This window comes from Diuraphis noxia, unplaced genomic scaffold (assembly GCF_037042655.1).
Source record: "Diuraphis noxia isolate RWA-SAM2 unplaced genomic scaffold, SU_Dnox_SAM2 contig0003, whole genome shotgun sequence".
NCBI classification, from domain to species: domain Eukaryota; kingdom Metazoa; phylum Arthropoda; class Insecta; order Hemiptera; family Aphididae; genus Diuraphis; species Diuraphis noxia.
The window spans coordinates 65,949,389-65,955,156 of NW_028301713.1; the positions used below are offsets into that span (position 1 = coordinate 65,949,389).

General features: G+C 27.4%; 1 long non-coding RNA gene across 1 annotated transcript; it reads right to left on the reverse strand.

Moving 5' to 3' along the window:
• Window positions 1–3,971: 3,971 nt before the first annotated feature.
• Window positions 3,972–4,540, reverse strand: LOC149057679 (uncharacterized). The gene is made up of 2 exons (XR_016191219.1): window positions 4,461–4,540; window positions 3,972–4,395 (listed from the first exon to the last, which is right to left on the reverse strand). It is a non-coding gene; the product is annotated as an uncharacterized LOC149057679 (long non-coding RNA).
• Window positions 4,541–5,768: the final 1,228 nt, after the last annotated feature.

Below are 5,768 nucleotides of genomic sequence, written 5' to 3' on the forward strand. Positions count from 1 at the left end.
CCCATGTCCATCACACCGAAATACTGAATATACAAAATATTAGACAATATAGTGACCAAGGTCGTACTCTGAACAAATTTTCTTGTTATCACAGTCGTACAATAGACGCAATAAAATATTTTTATTTTACCATGGAAAAGTAGTGCAACGATTAACGACGATAGGTAGGCAAGAGCGTCGCGACGGTCGAATACCCAGTCTACAAAAAATAATGTAGATTTAATGACTTTCGACTATACAACAGCAGAGAAATATCATACTGTCATATTATACTGCTTAATACGAAAATAATACTACCTATACGGTATATATCAATATTTAATAATATATGTATATTGGCATATTGTTATTATTTGTCTTACACATAGGTATATAGGTACGTTGTACGTCGCCACGTTGACAGAATGATTATTTACGAGCATTAGTTATAAACTTACCGACAAATAACGAGCCCACCTGCCATGTCATCGTGAATGCGGCTAATAAATACCATAACATTTACACATAATTATAACTCTGCGTATAGGTTTATAGGTTTCATCGGTGTCAATATGAAAATATGTGTCAGTGTCACGGTTATGACGTTATTAAATCGTATGTAATATTGAAAAAATGTAATATCATTGATAATAAATACTAAGTACTGTAATACCAGTATACCAATATGTATAGTAAATAATATAGTATTATTATAAGATCGCGCATTTTCTACTATTCACACAACAGATATGCGGCAGCGGGAGGCGCCGGGAGCAGTGTTTGACCGAAACACGTCGTCGCGTCAATTTACTCGACGAATTTACACTGTCGCTGGATCGGTAATAATTATCTCTTCTAATCATTTCTTTTAAGTCGGTTATAATGTTGTTTCAACCACCATTACGGTGGATATACTACACTATGTGTGATTTGTCGATAGAAAATTAACTGCGAAAATCACGACCGTTGAAAACTAAAGCAATAATTATTGACATATTGTGCATGCATTATATCACGCATATATCATATTATAATATACTTAATAATATTATTATACGATTGGTTAACACCTTACTCAGTAATATGGAAGAGTGTGGCACTGCAGTTGACCATTTTGACCATAGTATATTGTCTGAAACGATGTACATCAAATTACATACTTGGTTGATTAGATTAGGTATTAGTTAATAAAGTAATATTATGTATTTTTAATAGATACTAGGTATTAAGGTATATCGTATAGAAGTTACTTAAACTTCTCTCTTTTTTAATTTCAGACAATCGGGTTTATTTGTCCATATGGATTGAACTGAAGTGGTACTGAAGAAGAATAAGTGCACTGATTTCCAGTTGCCTTTTTGTTCATATTATTACTTCTAATTTCTAGTACATTCAACTATTTTTAAAACCATTGATTGTTTGCTATTTTGTTATTTTAGGTTCATTCTGAAATATTCAATTACATCTACCAGTAGCTATATTTTTCAAGGATTAATAGTGGTTTTTTTTGTGGTTTTGCTTTTGCATACAAAATACATAAATATAAATTGTTTAATATCTTATATATATTACTGATTAGTATGAATAGCATAATATGTAGGTACATTACAATATTGGTATTTATTTAAACCAATTATTATATTATTAGGATGACGCCTATCGAGACTAATGCACTCCTGCAACTACTGCAAATATAACAAATTATACAGGTACCTATTTGTTAAACTAATAAATTAAAATATTTACAACCTGGGATATTAAAAAAAAAATACTTATGTAGTTTATATACTTAAACATTAAAGCCTACAAAATTTTTCACGTATACATTTTTAATTTGAATTACCTACCAAACATTAATTACCTATTATACAATATTATATTTATGTAGAATATCTTATTGTTTGTAATGTATAGAACTATAGAATATAATTGCTCCATAATTTTCTAATTTCATAACGGTTTAAATGTAACAATTTTATTTGTCAATGAGATAGCTTTATGCCTATACATGCAAATGATTTGTGCAATTATACATTATTTTTTTAACAACCAGCTTGAAATGACGAATCGGCATCAATAATGGTTTGCCCTCTGGTGGCTATATATGTAAGTATAAATACTCAATATTCAGTTTTCTGAATATAATAATATTTTTTAATTTAGTATAAATTGTTATTTCTTATTGGTACTATATATCTGTTTAATGTATAATATAGGCATTTACATATGTTGGAAACAAATACAAAATTAAAGAATTACTAACATTTCTTTGACTTATATTTGTCTAAAGCTAATAGTATAAAATTGAAATCGTAAATAATGTAAGTTTTGCAACTTTATAATTGTTAATTATCCAGTAATCTAAATACTTAACTATTGTACGATCACCGATTAAAACACAAAGTTAACAATTGTAAATTTTTATATGTAGGTACCAGGTACCTAAGTTTAGTTGATTTAGTTTGTAAAAATTATTAAGAATAAAAGAATATAGTAATCAATTAACGACAGATTATTACCTATCAAGCAAATTTCATTTTAAGCGACACTTAATACATAGGTACCAATTTTAATATTGAAAAAAAAATAAGGAAATTTACTAATATTAAAATATAATAATGAGCTTATTATTATACTTATAGTATAATAATATAAGTATAACTGCAAATGCAAATATTTAATTCAATCGTCGCTCGATTTGTCTAAATTATTCGATTACAAAGAAAAAATGTAGCTATACCTTTTCTAATATTGTAAACTCATAATTTGCCTTTAATAGTTTTTTTTCGTAAAATAATAATAATGATGTTACTCCCTGAATACTTATGGGCGTTATGGCTAAATATGTTAGCATTTAACCATGGTTTAATAGAAGTATACAACTATTCAAGTATCTACCTAAATATCAATAGCTAATTAACAATTTCATATACAATATTTTCCACTTTTTTCATTAGTAAGAATGTTCGTGTATAAAAATTAACAGATAGACAGTTAAATTAAATTGAAATACTTAAAATTAAGTGTTTTAAAAATACGTCATTAGAATATTAATATCCCGTTTGATTTATTCAAATACTTAAGACTTAAAATATTTATCAAATTTATTAAATGGTTTAATGATTTTAAGTTTTATTTTATACCTATACAATGCTACTTTAGTAAACCATAAATATGTATATATATATTTAATGTTAAAATTATTTACAATAAGCTATTAAAATAATTATTGTTTTACTATTTTACTTTATTAAAAATATTATACTTAATATTGTCCAAGATTTATTTTATCTACTTAAATTGTTTTTAGAATTTATAAAATTATACTTAAACATAAATCATAAAGATTTTGTTTTTCTGTATTTTTAAACTAGGTATGTAAATCCCTCTCACACTAAAACACATTTATACTGAAAAATAAAATAACTCGACGCTTACCTAAAACGATTCATTATAATTTTGTCCTAATTATACATACAGTACCTACCATATTATTCACCATATCATTATATTATTAATTTATCCATTGCTGCAAAGAATCGAGATTCAAAATTTTTCATCTTAAGCAGTTTAGTAGTCTGTGAACAATTCAATAGTACAGTATTAATAGAACCATATTGTTGTTAACCTAAGATAATCAATCGGAGCAAATTAAATAATTCTTCTAAAATTATAAACTTAAAGTACATCAACAAATTGAATGTATAACATCTTAGCTATTAGACTCCTACACCGTATATATTATAACCACTTATAGAGTAGTATATAATATTATTATATTAAATTTATAATACCTACCTACTTATGTATAGGCGCGCGTACATTAACTATATAGCTAGGTACAGGCATATTGCTATTAAATCGATACCGTAAGAAGTATTGTAGGTAATTATTTTGAAATAGTACATTCCTTTAGTGATTAAACTTGTAAATTATAGTAAAAAAAAAAAGTGATAATGCGGTTACATAATTAATGCAATAAAAAGACTACATTATTAGTATACAGTCTATATTATAATATTTTAATATGCGTGCGCGAGTGGGTTTATCTGTTGAACGAAAACGTTGATAAATATTATTTACCTACTCCATAAGGTGGAAAAGTCGAAGCCTATCGTCGGACGTAATCCTAAAAAATAAGGGATCGGAGAGGGCGTGTGAATCACCGGTCCCTCCGACAGAAGTCGTATCGCACGCGTGTACATAACAATAATATAATAAACTACTTGGGTGTTTTAAATTTTTAATACAAAATTAATAATTATCTCACGATCACGATGTGGGTCCCTCATTGTATCCGCGGGTGGGTGTAGTGCGCGTACAATGTAATATAGTGAAAACAGCGCCCGCTTGAAGGGATCGTGCCAAAATCGATTACGCATGACCTCCGCGTGGATCATAATATATTATATTGATCTGTGAATAAAAATAAAAATAATAATAATAATAATTGGTTCGGACGGCGATCGCGAGGTTTATACTTTGTTAGTAGTGGCCCGTCTTGGTGAGACACCGAGTACACTATGGACAGTAATATTTGATTTGTCCCCAAAGGCGACGGAGTTTCTACTAAAGAGACGTATTCATTTGGTAATCGGAAAAAAATCCCCAGACTACAATATGACTCACAACCTCATTCACAAATATTTTTTAAACGATAAGTGGCATCTATAATTACCACATTATTAATATTTAATTACAAATACGTATATTATATTATATTACACTATATTATTATATTTTATCATCCAATAAATTAATATGGTTGTTAGAAAAACAAAATTTTTGGTTTTTATTAAAAAATTATATTTTTAAATATTTTTTATCCTTATAATTTAAACTAAAAATATCTTTAAAAAATACCGAGTACCTAGTATGTCCCATAGAGTATTTTAGATTTTTTTTCAAGAAACCTTATTTTAAATTTGCAATACTTATAGGTATAGAAATTGAAAATTTTTTGCAGTTTTAGAAAATTTTTGTAATTGTTGCCTGTTGGTATTAATTCTTTTTGTTTTCCATTATAATTACATTTAAAAATGTCAACAGTTTTTTGTCTAATATATAAAGTCATTATCATAATGTTTGATTTATAAATAGCTCTAAAATATTTAAAATATTTTGAAAATGTTATCATACATTCATAGGTACATAGAAAACATCATGTAAACATTTGTTGAACATTTCAAAAAACTACAAACAATTATATTATTATATGTTTTTACTGTGAATAGGTGCCTACGTTTAATGATTATTGTTTGATAATTATTATATTATTATTAATTTTATTATTATCTATATTTTGTATTTATCGACGCATTAATTATTCAAAATATTTTTATATGCTATGTTTTTAATATGAGTAGGTATTAATTAACGTTTAAAAATACATGTTCAACCATTTTCATGAGGTTGTGAGTAATATTGCGGTCTGGGGATTTTTTTTCCTAGGGTTGGGGATTTTTTTCCGGGGTTTTTTTTCCGCAATTCATTCGTTTAGATCTAGAGGTGACTTCGTGAACCGCGATTTCCTGAAAATTAATTAGCAATATTATATTAATTTTACTATACCAGTAACCCCATAATTGTAGACATTTGACTTGAGTAGAATTGGATTCTACTATCTGGTATCTGCAATATAACCTGGTATTCACTAGTAAACTTTGTGGTATACCACTTAGTAACCACTAGATTCAGCCAATCACATTTTTTTCCGGAAATCACGGTTCACGGTTCAGGGAGCACAGTGTGAAGTCGTCTTTAATCCTTTGGTATGATTGGTTTGTTAG